Consider the following 15,323-nt stretch of genomic DNA (forward strand, 5'->3'; position numbering starts at 1 on the left):
GAGTATGTTTGAGTTTGGGGTTAAAGAGTCAACATGACAGAAATATTTTTAGCACAAAGGAAAAGAGTAAGATCGAGTTCCTGGGGCTGGGGGTGGGGCAGCCAGGAAAGCAGAGTTCATATTCTGTAAGAAGAAAAGGATTCATCCCACATCATTCATCTCACAAGTGAGGGACAAAGGAGATTCGAACGTTATTCTCTGTTCCCCATAACTACAGGCTTATCTCAGGTGAAACCGCTATAAAGTAAACTCTTGGGCTTAACTAACTTCAGAAAACATTTTAATTCTGTGCCCTGTGCCTCTCTCGGTGCTGACAAGCAGAACTTGTAACTGCCTTCACCACCACCACGCACCGGAGTGCGTTCTCAAAAAGTCTTGACTGCGTGGCTTATTTTAAAAAGTCTAGTTTTTAACACTTACGAAGAAAAAAAAAAAAACACTTACGAAGGAAAGATTTGAAATCTGTTGGTTTGCTCAGTTGCTCCCCTTCCAATTGGTTGTAAATAATTTTCACCTTAGTGGGAACACCACAGAGAGATGGTTCAAACCAGTAACCATTTTGCCATGGCTTCTAAAATCCCTAAGGTTAATCCCTGAATGCCACAACTTTCTCTGTCCCTGTCCTGAAATGAGTCTCTTAAAGGTGCATTTGCTTCCTTCCTGTCAAATGCAAACTTTTCACTTGACCCCTTACAATCCAATCCTACCATCCTGGCCTTCACATAATGGTGTGCAAAACTCTGGGGAACTCAGTGGTGTCAAGCAATGGGAGAAGCAAACCGAGGCCTCGGATTGTTTTCACAGTGGCAGGTCAACACATGCACATGCGCATATGCACATGCGCACACCGTGACCTCTGAGGTGACACAGTAAGGCGAGCCACAGAACACAAAGTGCCCAAACAGAACAACTGAGTCTGCCCCAAAGAAGGACAGAAAAGCCACAGCACAGCAAGGCTTGTCCCAGACATGAAACACAAGCAGGTATTTGTGACACCAGCTGCCACGCAGCCATCATTGCTACCGGCTCTGCCAGCAACCACTCTTCCCCTTCTAAGGACGTCTGTCTGACCTCACTCTCCATCCCACAGTTCCGACCAGAGTGCTCACCTGTCTTCCTATTTGTGGTGGTTTGACCAGGGAATGGCGCTATTAGGAGGTGTGGCCTTGTTGGAGGGAATGTGTCACCTTGGGCGTGGACTTTGAGATCCTTCTCCTAGTTCCCTGAAAGACGGTCTTTTCCTGGGTGCCTTCAGATCAAGATATAGATCTCTCAGCTCCTTCTCCAGCACCACGTCGGCCTGCCTGCTGCCATGCTTCCTGCTATGATAATGGACGAAACCTCTGGATCTGAAAGCCAGCCCTAACTAAAAGTCTGCCTTTATAAGAGTTGCCTTGGTTATAGTGTCTCTTCACAGCAACCAAACCCATAACTAAGACAATATTGCTCTTTTTGGTGAGAGTGCTAGTGGGCAAACCCAGAGCCTTATATCTGCTGGCAAAGCATTGCTACCACTGAGCTTCATTCTGGGCTCTCTTTTTTTTTTAATTGGATTTTTTTTTAATTTACATTTCAAATGTCATCCCCTTTCCTGGTTTCCCATCCATAAACCCCCTATACCATCACCCGCTTCTCCTATGAGGGTGTTCCCCTACCCATCCACCCACCCCTTCCTGCCCCTCCGCCCTGACATTCCCCTCCACTGGTGTTCGAGCTTTGGCAGAACCAAGGGCTTCTCCTTCCATTGGTGCTGGGCCCTCTTTTTGTTTTGAAACTGAGACACACTAAGTTTCCCTTATTGGCCTTGAACTCAGTAGGCAGACCAGAGAAGGCTATGAAATTGTAATCTTTCTCCTTCTGCCTTTCAAATAGCTAGGATTAGAAGTCTGTACTGCCAGGCCTAACACTCTCTCTCTCTCTCTCTCTCTCTCTCTCTCTCTCTCTCTCTGCTCTTAGAGAGCAATTTTCTGATAATAATAGGAGCCCATTCTTCCTGTGACCTTGTCACCTGCCCTTGCACAGACACTGCTACTGATGGTTGCACTATCACCCTCAGTTCTGCAGTCCCCTGGGTGTAGCGAGGCTCCTGGCTATCCTAGGCAAACATACCTTCTATGACCACCGAAGCTGACAAGGTTCCCCCTTTCTCAACTGTCTCAGCAGCACCTGTCCCTTGAGCTTATAGGGTGTATAACCCACCATTTTCACTGGTTCACATTGTTCCAGTCAGATCACAAGGGTTTGGGGTGGCAGTCATTGTCTATGCTTCTCACTTCTCCCTGACTGTCTGCATCCCCGGATATTTACCATAAGAGCCCACTCCCACCCTGCTTTGCTCAAGACAGACATCACCAATCAAATGCCAGATTCAAATTTGATTCTTAATCTTTTTCAACACAACATTTCAGCCAATAACCCCCAATCAGATAAAAAAAAAAAAGTGGCTTCGAGTTTAAAACCTGCTCCCTAATACATGAATAAACACACTTGGGCTTTAATCCATTTCTGTTACATTGATTGAATTTTGGCTTCCTTAGTAAGACGGCTACAAAATTCTTAAAACAATTTTATAGTAAGTATGAGCAATTAGCACTAAGTAAGGGCTATATAGAAGAGAGTTTGAAGTTTCATCAATAAAATCTGCTAAATTCCAGCATGTGCTAAAGATATAGGAAGCCTAAAAGAACATTCTCACCACCCTTAAAATGAAAATAAAAAGATAATATTTAATCATTTGAATCATAATTTTTTCTATTATAAAAGTCAAATTATATTATTGTACATAATTAGGATCATAATTTTCCCAGAATCCCTGAGTCTGCTGAAGAATACAAAGCAAATGAGCAGCCTGAAGCCCCAGGAGAACCAGGGGCTGCCGAGGAGGAAAACAGACACGGAGCACCGCAAACTGTAGCAAGAATTCGCCTAAAGTCTTAACCAATTGCTAAACAGTGAAGGGGACCCTGCGAGCCATCGTGAAGTGTCAGTAAACCCAGACCTTCTGCTGTGGATTGAATCTACAGATGTCCCTGGTGAGTTACACTTTAGAGGGCTTGTGTGGGATGATTGGTTCATGAGGGCTTCAGCTTCATTGACATTTTCATCCACTGGTAAATTCATAGCTCAATTGATTACAACAAGGCAGGGAAGAGGGCTCCATGGGTAAAGGTGCTTGAAGCCAAGACTGATGATCTGAGTGTCATTCCTGGAACCCACAGTACAGGAGAGAATGGACTCCCACAGGTCATCCGCTGGCCTCTACACATGAAATAATTCAATTTTTTCAAAAGAAGGTAGAGCCTGTTGGAGGAAGTAAGTCACTGGGGCCTGCCCTTGAGAGGTAGAATTGTCCTAAACTAGTCTCCAGTTGCTTTCTGCTTCCTGGTCACCCTGGGGCCAGCTGCTCTGCTTCCAGCATGCTCCTCTTCGACACGTCACTCTGCCTCACCACGGATCCAGAAGCACAGAGCCAAGTAAGGTGGGAAACAGTGAGCTCAAAGGACCTTCAATCCCTTATAAAGAACCCATCTCAGGCACTGTGTTACAGCAATGAGAAGCTGCTTGATACCATTCACAGGTGTCCCAAGGTTCCTACTGAATGCTCTACAGGAGTTAGAGAGAGAGACAAGAGAAAAAGCACTCTCTATGCTGTGAACCTGAAAACAGGACTTCAACTACAAAAAGAATATGAGGCCTTCTTCCCTTAGTGCCAGCAAAACAAGAATGTAAGACTGTTGGATGAAGATTGACTCTGGGTACAGGAAAAGACCCACTGCTGCTGATAACAAACAAAAGAAAGACAAATGCATACATAAGGACATACATGTATGATATATATTATGTGGAGAGATGTATAATATGTATCTGATAGAGATATCTAAGATAATGTAAGAAACAGCTATGCCTAACCCTTAGGCATGTCTATATGGAAAGGGATTTAATTAGCACAAAAATAGATCAGTGTCCAGGCATGAGTAAGGCCCTGGTTCTGTTCCCCAGCATCATAAGAAGGAATGAGATAGGAAGAAAGAAGAGAGGAAAGGAGGAGAGGGGAGCATGGGAAGTTGGGCCAGCAAGGAGGCTCAGCAGGTAAAAGTGCTTGTCAGAGAGCTGACATCCTGAATGTGATTGTTAGAATACTCATGAAGGAAGAAGAAAGTCAGCAAGCTGTTCTCTGGCCTCCACACTCATGCTGAGGTACATGTACCCACACCCTTATCGGCACACACCACACAAACATGCATGCATTCATATACACGCATACACACACACACACACACATAAATAAATACATACATACATTCGTACATACAGACGTAACATAGCATACATACACATGTAGCACAGCTTACATACTATGCAATGACACCTTTTTTACAAGAGTCAAACAGGACAACAGAGAGTATTCTCCATCCCACAGCCCTAATGCCAGGCTGGCGAAGACTGAATGGAACGAAAGAGCAAAGAGCAAGAACATCTAGAGAGAAAGTCTCACAAGTGTTGGCTCTCGTAAGATCACCAAGCCCAGGATAGAACAAAAGCATGGGAAAACACTATGGTGAACGTAATCACAACAACAATGAAGCCCCTACTGTGTACTGATTATAATCACACACACACACACACACTCTCACACACAAACACACACACTCACACACAAACACACACACTCTCACACATACACACACACTCACACACACACTCTCTCGCACGCACACACACACACACACTCACACACTAAATCTAGGAAAAATTAATATATCCACTTTAGACATGCATATATTTATCTTAGACCTCTATGAAGACGTCTGGCTTTTAATCACAAATTATGAGACATGAGGTTGAAGAGAGATCATATGAGATCAAAGCACTGGCTGCCCCTGTAGAGGGCCCAGGTTCAGTTCCCAGCACCCACATGGAGGCTCACGACTGGCTGTAATCCCAGCTCTCTTCTGGCTGATATCCTCTTCTGGCTTCTGTGGGCATTTCCACTCACATGCACATTCTCACACAGAGACACATATGCATTTAATTTAAAATAAAAAATTTAATTATAAAATATGTAAATAAGATTATATAAGCCAGGTGTGGTGGCAAACACCTTTAATCCCAGCAGTTAGGAGGCAGAGGCAGGCAGATCTCTGAGTTCAAGTCAAGCCTGGTCTACAGAGCAAATTCCACGATAGCCAGGGTTACACAGAGAAACCCTATCTTGGAGAAAGAAGGAAAGAAGGAAAGAAAGAGGGAGGGAGGGAAGGAGGGAGGGAGAGAAGGAGGGAGGGAGGAAGGACAAATAAAAGCTATGAGAATCCACACAAAAACACACAACTAAAATAAGCAGAATCAGATATGACCCAGGTGTTGGAAATTTTGAATGACCATGTTTAATATGCTAAAGTATCAAGTGTGAGATGTAGAAAGTGAATTTGAACACATCAGAAAGAGAGATCTATCAGCCAACTCAGAATATAAATAAAAAGCTGGGTGAGGCTGAGATAGGATTGCAAGTTGAAAGCCAACATGGTCTACACAAGTTCTAAGCCAGATGAACTACAGAGAGAAACTCAATCTAAGGAAGGAAAAAGAAAACTAATGAGAGGGACAGAGAGAAGAGAGAGAGATTGGATTAAGATACCTGACATCTACATAAACTCCATAGCCCATTACAGTCAATGACAAATGATTCGGTGCTGTCCTTTGAAACTGAGAACCAAGCAAGGTCACCAAGTCTCACCACTCAAATTAAGCATCATTCTGAGACTTTGTAAGTACAAAGGCCAATGGGTGTATACGTATCTCAATAGGAAGAAATCAAAGTCCTGATAGACATCACGATCATTGTAGAAAAGCCTCCAGGAAACTACTAGACAACTAGGTTCCTTCCAGGTTTGGGAAATTGCAGATTTCTTGAACACATTGGACCAAGATTCCAACTTTTTCAGGGTACTGGCTACTTGTAACAAAATTTCTAACAGAAGCAATTTAAGGAAGGAGGGCTTTACTTTGGCTCCTCCTTTGAGGACCACAGTTTATCCTTGCAAAGAAGACACAGCAGCAGAAGCACGGGGCAGCTGCTTCACGTCGCAGCATTGCAAGGAGAATGAGGAAGTAAGGAAAGGCTATCACATCAACAAACCTACCCCAGTGACCCACTTCTTCCAATAATGGCCCACCTCTGAAAGGATCCACAGCCTTCCAAGCCTGTGTTACCTGCTTGGAACCATGTGTTCAAAACCTCTGGGGGAGCATCTCGTATTTAAACCACAATATTTGGGTAAATACCAAGAAGCATGTTCTGGATCAGATTTTAAGAGAACACTGGGTTTCCTTGCATTTTCCAAGATGAGTACTATTTGATCGGGATCTCATCCTGTCTATGCACATGTGCATAGAGTTTGCTTTGGTTTTGTTTGCTATTTGTTTGAGTTTCTGAGAGAATCTTAACAATGTCTCCTCCGCCTCATCTATGCCATTTTTCATTGCTGGGGAGCCTGAAAACCATAGTCAAACCTATCAAAAGGCTCAACACCACTTCATTCATCCATATACATGTTCATGGAAAGCAAAGCAGATTCTACTCCTTTATCTAATGAGAAAAACAATGAAGGTAGGAAGTGGAAAGAAAGAACCTGGACGTGGATGTCTGGTGTAAAATCTGCCTATAGACAGACCATTTGGTCACTAAGTAATCTAAAAACTGCATACTAGCCAAAAAGTCTGTTCTACATGGTGCCTGATAGAAAGCCACCTATAAGACTCCTAGCTTACCGGTCTTTGTAACCTGTAACAATCAGCAAGGACTGGATACTTAGACAATTTTAAAAGTAGCCCAAGTCTCTTCACATGCTCATTCACTGGGGAAACAATCGAATCACTTAAGCAATGGAACATTTGTGTTTATCTTATGTAAACTCCATGCCATCAGTTTCTGACTCTTGAGATTCACTGAGAGGTCTAAGGCTTTGAAGAGCTACAAAACCTACGCACAATATGAATTCTCGTTACTTGACCTGTTTATTGAGGCCCCACGAGCAATTGGCACTCAGAACATGGCTGCTGCTATCCCAGCACTGAGGAGATTAAGATCTAAGTAGGCGGCTTTCATACAGACAAAGGGCACACAATGGTGTAATGGCTAACTGTGAGTAACAATTTAATTAAATTACTAATTCAATAGCTTCTGAATGTAGGAGTCTTGTATGGCAAATATCAGAATATAGTTTAAGCAGACTCACTAGACAGAGAGGACTCGGTTACTGCCGCACAAGCATCCACCTGGTAAACAGAACCAATTGCAGGGTATTAAATAAAAGACAAAGTGGATCTTCTGAAAGAGAGTGGAATGAAGGAATGGGAAAGCAAGGTGTGATATAGACAAGGAGACTGGTAAAGGCACTGTTTTAAAGACAATTTTACTTTGAAGATGAAATTTGTTGATAGTTTTTAGATGGGAACACACACTTGACTGGAACTGCTCTGCAAGAGTGTGCTCGACAGCTAATAAAAAGCTAGATCCAGAAGCAGGAAGGGCATTCCGCAGATTGGAGAGAGCAGGTGGGGACAGACAGGGAAAGAGCACAGATGGCCAGAAGTGGAGGGTGATTCTGTTTGTTTTGCCCCTGAGATGAGACCACTTCTGTGATACAGACCAGCTGAGGTTGCGAAGCCAGAAGAGATCAGAATGGACAGAGGTAGCCATTCCCACAGTGCTTCCCCCATGGCAACCCTGTGGAGTCCGTCCATTGCAGCAGAGTAGAAAGGTGGAAACTACCTAGCCTGGTGAAGGGGTTGCTAAGTCAGCAGCATGCAAACGAATCCAGTACTTACCATGGCTTGACCTACAGCTCTACCAACTCTTACAGTGGCATAGACAGGATGTGCAATGGCATCTTTACTGAACGTCTGCAGACTTTCATTGCCCTCCTCTGGAAACAATTATGTCCGTAATGCTTACCCTGTATTTTCAACCATCTGGAGCTGACTTAAGGAGTAGGATACAGACAGGTGTGAGGAGGTTACCTGCCAACACTGTGCCATTTTAGATAAAGGATACACAGGGACTGTGCTGTCCATGGTCAGTCCTGGAGCCTGCAGAGGAGTGCGTGACTCATGTTGCTAAGCTAAGACATTCTGCAGGTCTGATGTATTAAACACATTTTTGGCTTATGATGTCTTCAGATTATAATGAATTTATCGCATTGAAACCTCATTGTGAGTCAAGGAGTATCCAGGTAGATCCTCATTCTCAGCAGAGGATCATGAAAGATCCTGTATGGTCCCAAAAGAACCCTGAAGCAAATTTAAAACCACAGATCTTACTCAAAAAAGAGATGACCTCTCTCTCTCTCTCTCCAATTTTAAAAAGTAAAAAATAACAGTTCCAAGTGGATGGTCCCACCCCCATATACATGTGGGCAGTACTATCTGAATTGAGTGTGATTATTTTAAAAAGACACGAAAGAGACATGATGTTCTTCAAGTTGGGGGAGGGGATATGTTGGAGGTAGCCCAGGAGGAGATGGAGATGAGGCATGTGGGATGGATATGATAAAAAAAAAAAATACCTGTGTTCATATATAAAATAAAAAATAAAGAATGCTCAAAAGAAGAAGGACAAGGACCCAAGGATGCCTGGAAATAAGAAAAGAAATCTTGGAAAAGATCAGGAGAATGCAAAAATCCATCAAAGCCACTCAGATTAACCCATAGTGGCAAATGCACTTAAGACAAGCACACAGAACCCAGGTCTATGCACCCAGTGAGCCGCTGCTTGCTCTTCTCATTGAAGTCTTCAGACTCAAACCTACACAGAATGACGAAAGGCGTTGTGTGTCTGAACTACGTCAGTGCACCCATCACACATAATTTTATCATGTTGGGTCACATAATTCTGAAGAAATAAAATTCTGCAAGTACAGTTAAAAAGGTTTCCTTCTGTCACCCCCAGACATTCGCTGTCCTGACACTAGTGCTTAGTTTGGCTATTAATGTATCTTTGTTTTATTCTTTGTGAATCTAAACACATAATACTATCGTGTTGTTTTTCATAATGGAAGATATTGTTCCATAGTCTTCCTTATGTAACTTAATTGTTCAATATGCTTTTTTCCTGCATTTGTGTCTGTATGTAGTGTGTGCCTAGCATGTTTTTTCTGCATTTGGGTATGGCATGTTCACATGTGTGTAGCCACACAAGCCTGTGCTGGTGCATGGGCATGCAGGCCTGTAGAAGCCAGATCCCCAAGGCTCTAGGTCCAACCATTCAATCTAAGTCAATGAGCTCCAGGAGTAGTGAGAGACCCTGTTTCACAACATAAGGTGGGAGGTGATAGAAGAAGATGCCCAGTGTTGACCTCGCAGGCACAGCCATGCCTGTGAATACACATGCACATGAGCACATGGGCACACACACACATACACACACACACATACACACACACACACACACACACACACACACACACACACACACACACACACACACACACACACCGACCTTCTGTGTGTTCCTTCTGACACCCTCAAGTCCAAGCCAATCCTAGAAGGGACTGGTGCTTCCCTGGGGGATTTGGTACAATATTTCGTTGTTCTGATGGAAGTGTGTGCTGTCTGCTCCCTATAGTTTAATTTAGAACAATTAAGGTTCAGAGAACATGAGCTGGCAAGGCGTATTACAAACAATGGCTGCGGAACAAACTGCAAATCAATCCACAGTAAATCACCCTGAAAATCCCCGCCTGCTCCACAGAGTCGCAGAGCCAGCCTGAGCCAGGCCTCTCTCCTCAGCCTTCTGTCCTCACCCCAATGGGCAGGCCTCCGATTTCAGGTTTGTAATGATTTTGTGCAGTGTTTGCTCTTCAGGGCGTAAACCTTTACAGCCTTGGGCTGGGCGTCAGAACAAGTAGGATGCTGAGGCAATGTGGCTCGGCTCAGAACTACTTTGTCCTATAAATGGAAAGGGTCCTTTCTGTTTCCCAGCCCCAACTCATAGCAACACATTACGGAAACTTGTCACACCACACCTAGACAGCGTATCAAATGAGAAGCCTTTCGTCTCTTATCTATCATCTTATCTGACTCCTGATGGGCATCTCCTTTCTCCCTCTGAGGGTATTCACCCCACAAAGTTACTACATGGTTTGCCTAGGATCAGCTACCCAGTAAAGGAACTTTCCACAGGTCCAATTCGCAAAGGCCCTTTGGGCCCATAGCAGCAACTTTTTTTTACTGTTTCAGTGGAGAAGTACCAGGTCACTGGCTGGTCCTGCTTCTCTGGTTCTGGGTGGGGGCAGGCATGTTTCCAAATCCTTTTTAATGTATTCATATTTCCCCTACCAATCCCAGGGTTAGGAGAAACCCAGAAGGACAATACACATGTGACCCTTCTTGAAATATTACATAGGTAATTGAAGTAGAGCCAATCTAGGTATTTATCAAGAGAGCAGATACAAAATAGACAGTGGCAGCTTGTGAAGGAAACCCTGCCACCCTGGAAAATAATGTGCCAGTTGAGGGAAACATTTGAGCTATATCTAAACTTAGAAACAAATTATAGGACATATTGAAGAGGATGAGCCTGTTTTGATGACATTCGCAAGTTAGGACATGTGTTGTTGTTGTTGTTGTTGCTGTTGTTGTTGTTGTTGTTTTAATAAGAAAAAGTAGACAGTAAAGTCTTAGCAGTATTTATCTCTAGGGCTGGAACTCTAGGTTCAATTTCCTTCTTCACTTACTTTGTATCATTTGTTTGTTTGTTTGACTGTTTGTTTGTGGAGGATCTCAATGTAGCTGAAGCAATCCTTGAACTCACTATGTAGCTCAGGAAATTTCAAGTTTGGGATCCTTCTGTCTCAGTTCTGTGAGTGCTGGATTACAAACATATGCTACCACACCAAGTTCTAATTTCTTACAAAAAAACACACATTCCCTTATTGTTTTTTAATTATGTTTATGAGGGGCAGGCATTTCATGTAAATGCACATATCTGCAGAAGCCAAGGGTACAGGATCCCCTGGTTCTGGCATTACAGGGAGTTGTGAGGCACTCAATGTGGATGTTGGGATTTGAACTTAGTCAGTTCCTTTGTAAGAGCAGCAAATGCTGCTATCTTTATAATCCAAAAATGAATATATGCATAAATAATGTATGGATGAATAGCTACAATGATTGTATAATATATAATATAGCATGCTATAAACAATGGAATTCTCTGCTGCTTTTACCTCATTTCTTCATTCATCCATTCAAGCCTGTTCTGTCCTAGGTCCTGATGATGTAAAAGCAAGCCCATGTAGGACCCTGATCTGCAGATGGGAAATAACATTTTTTTCTTAGCAGCTATAAGTGTGGGCTGGCTTCCCAACTAAGTGAGATAAAGAACTCAAGAAATAGCATTAGTCAAGTTCTTCTTTTCCCCCAAGTTTTACTCTTCAGAATGGGATATAAGGTACCCTGTGACTTTGCAGCTGATCTTTTCGGAGCCCTCCAGCCTGAAATCTACTCAAGTGTTCTTTGGTCTTACTGTTAGAAAAACCAGTATCACTATGTTTCAAGCTCTTATGCCACTCTTAGGAAGCAAACATCTTACTTTTTCTTTCAGATATGACAGAGACCTAACAAGATGACACAGCCCACACACTGCAAAGCTGAGGACACACACAGTCCAGGTGTTCAGACCCTTCGGATAGTTGTAATATAAAACAGACATTTTCACCAGAAAATCAAATGGTATTCAAAACATTTACAGTGTTGGAGAGGTGGCTCTGCAGTTAAGAGAAGTTGCTGCTCTTTCAGTGGCCACAGATTCAACTCCCAGCACTCTCAAGGCAGCTCACAACTGTCTAACCCCAGTCCCAGGGGATCTGACTCCCTTTCCTGGCCTCCTAAGGCACAGGGCAATGCATTCATTACATAGACATACATGCAAGCAAAACACCCATACGCATAAAATAAAAATAAACTTCGAAAAAAAATTCGCTAAGCTGTCAACATCCAAAAGGAAACTGATGAAGCCAGAGAAAAACAAAACACAATTATGAGATTTGGGAAGTCCATGCCAGTAGCCTGTCAACTCCATGATTTATGGAAAGCATTAATGAAGTATAAGCAATTCCAGGTGGGTCATTCAATCAAGCTGTTGATGGTGAGTTTCCACTGTTTGGAAACTGGGTGGCTACTGAGTAGAATACTGATTCCTTATGGGAGAAAACTTCAGCTTGAATTATGTGGTAATTATGAGTTGCAGAAGGAGACTTGCATACAAGTGAGGCTCTGCTGAGCATTCCGTTGCTACCCAATCCAAAGCTGCTACTAAAGAACCGGATACATGAGGCCCTCCCACCAGAGTATCCTCACAGCAATATGTGGAAACCAGGGCAATAGACGGTGCCTTCAGGATCCGCCTCTCTGCCCTTCCAGACTCAGCCTCTTCCTCCATTTGCATCTAACGAACAATGTTTTGACACCTGGAATGTTCTAGAATTGGTGCTCCAATATGAAATAGCTGAAGTACTTCAAGGTGTGGTCAGGGACTGTAATTCTAGCAGGGACTCTATAAAGAATGTCCTAAACATGGTATCTTCACTGTATCAATTCCTTCTTAAGGATCCTGAGGCAAGCTGTCATGTCCATCCGTCTGTCCGCTGACCTGTGTGTGTGTGTGTGTGTGTGTGTGTGTGTGTGTGTGTGTGTCCCAACAATGGGCTAAGCGATACCTTGTTGGTTGTGTTGTTCTTATATCAGTCAGGGGCAGAAGAGCAGATGGCAGTCCTTTGTTTGTCCTAGCTTGATGCCTTGCTTGATGGCCAAAACTATCTCATGTCTAGGACTTATGAAAACCAAATCAAATCCAGGCCTCATAGTGCAGAAGGAGTAAGACAGACAGAGACCTGTGGACCACCATACCATGCCACCATGCCACCATGCCACACAGCTAAGATGAATGACCTCACCCAGGGGCCCAACAGCCACATGACCAGTTTGTAGCAAGAGGCACTACAGTGTGCAAGTATGTGGTGGTCAGATGGTAAAGAAAGAGAAGCGGAGCAGCTTGAGCACCGTGAAGAGAGACGGAACGGGAGACTCAAGGGTAGAAAAGAGGTGGCTGTTATAGTGGTTAGACCTGCAACCTGGGGCATGGTGAGCTCCCAACCCAAGCTGCAACTGAGGGCCATGTCTGAGTTCATGGCTATACAGCAGCTGCAGGGGTCAATGTTGATGTCCATGGTTCATATCACCATTATTGAACATGAGGATGTCCAGGAGCTGTGCAGAACTGACCTCATCCCCTCACCAGACGTGGCGCTCTGGAGAGCTTGCCCCATCTCTCCCTGTCAGCAATACTCAGGAAAGCAGGTCCTGCACCTCACCCACGCATCATAGTGGAGGTGGCCCTGGTGGTGGGGAATGGGAAGGCATAAGTGTGAGGAGAGCTGACCCTGCTATTCCTCTGTACTGGGGTGGCACGAGCACAGAGGTAATGTCCCCCATACCTCCAGCACCTGGGAAAGCTGCCCACGAGGTCATGTGCTTTGGGAGAACCAGCTCTGCCCTTTTCCAGCTGCAGCACTCAGGGGAGCAGGACCCGGACTTCACCAGGACAGCACAGCAGAGCTGACCCTGGTCGCAGGGCTGCAGGTAAGCCAGCCCCAAGCGTGTGACAGCAGAAGAGCTAGCACAGTCTTTCCCAGGGTGCAACACTTAGAAGGCCCCACACCTTAACTGGGCAGCACAGTGGAGCTGGCTCTGGAGGCCTGGGTGCAGGTGAGCCAGCCCCGAGGGCATGAGAGCAGGAGGGCTGATCCTGCCTCCTGCCAATGGCAGCATTGGGTGAGCTAGCCAGAGCTATGCTGGAGAGCTCACCCTGATACTGCAGATAAAGAGAAGCTGGTGGGCTGGCCACCCAGGCCCAGATCCAGGGCTTTGAATTGGCCCACCTCGAAATCTGTATCATCTGAGAATGGTTGGGGTGCATGAAAGGGCCAGTCCTGTTATTGTAAAACTGCAGAATTTCCATGACACAGGGCAACAACAGGACAACCAAGAGGAGTGAGTCTCAATGAGGATACAATACTGATGGTGTCACAGAATCCAAAGATCTCAAACCAGACCAGTGACTCATTGCAATGAATATTTGCAAGTGAAGATGTGTGGACAGAGGGATATACTGTGGGATACAGTGTGAATTACTACAGTTTCCACCATGAGATGTTTTCTATGCTTTGGTGGTGGTGGTGGTGGTGGTAGTGGTGATGGTGATGGTGGTGGTAGTGTGTGTGTGTGTGTGTGTGTATATGTGTGTGTGTGTGTGTATGTTTGTGTGTGTATATGTGTGTGTGTGTGTGTGTGTGTGTGTTATTTTGGGGGGAGGGCAGGTTGCAAGGGAGAAGAGTAGATATAAGGGGGACAGACTGGGAGATAAGAAGGACTGGGGTGTGTGATGTGAAACTCTATAAGAATCAAAGGAAAGTTTAAAAAATACCATGAAGACTGCCTACTTATTCTCAGAACAATTTCTGGGTATAATTCAGCAGTGAATTCATCTAGCCCTGCATTTTTCTTTGTTGGGGGAATGTTTTAACTACTGACTCCATCACATTGCTTGATACTGGACTACTCAGATTTCTTATAACCTCTTGGTTTAATTTTAAAACCTCTTTTTGCTCAAAATTGCTTTTCAGCTATTTGGCATCTTTTGTGAATCCATATGAATTTTCTAGTTCTGTGTAGAATCTCGTTGGAATTTTAATGAGATATTAATCCTGAAGCTATAGATTGTTTCTAGTAACACAGCCATTTTTGCCGATGTCAATTCTTCAATCCACAAGGCTTTCCCACCTTCTTTGTGTGTGCATACACACACACATATACATTCATGCATGTGAATGTAGCACATACATGCCATATCACAGCATATGTGTACCACAGGGAGTATTGCCCCATCCCGCAGGGCAGTCGACCACTTAGGAGAGAATGGGGGACAAGAGACGCAAAGAACAGACAGCAAATCAAGAGGTCTGATCAAGCTGACAATTTTTAATTTTTCTCAGGCAGTCGGGTACTTCTTTTGCCAAGGACCTAAGTTCTGTTGCCAGTACCAATGTCAGGTAGCTCACAGTTGCCTGTAACTGCAGCTCCAGAGGGATCTGACACCTGCGGCCTCCATAGGCACCATCAGCACTTTTGTGCACAAACGTGTATGTGCATGAGTGCACCCTTCACACACACATTATTTTTAAAAGATAAAACTTAAGAGATGAGCAGAAATACAAATAGCAAGCAAAAATCCAAACCGGGAACATGGAATCCTAAACCACAGCACAGAT

The 15,323-nt window shown here is 44.1% G+C and overlaps 1 non-coding gene across 1 annotated transcript; it reads left to right on the forward strand.

The window, feature by feature from the left end:
• Nucleotides 1-12,687: 12,687 nt before the first annotated feature.
• On the forward strand, nt 12,688-12,833 carry LOC116908379. The gene has a single exon (XR_004388926.1). It is a non-coding gene; the product is annotated as a small nucleolar RNA SNORA48 (small nucleolar RNA).
• The last annotated feature ends 2,490 nt before the right edge of the window (nt 12,834-15,323 follow it).

Source organism: Rattus rattus, chromosome 8 (genome assembly GCF_011064425.1).
Source record: "Rattus rattus isolate New Zealand chromosome 8, Rrattus_CSIRO_v1, whole genome shotgun sequence".
NCBI classification, from domain to species: Eukaryota; Metazoa; Chordata; class Mammalia; order Rodentia; family Muridae; genus Rattus; species Rattus rattus.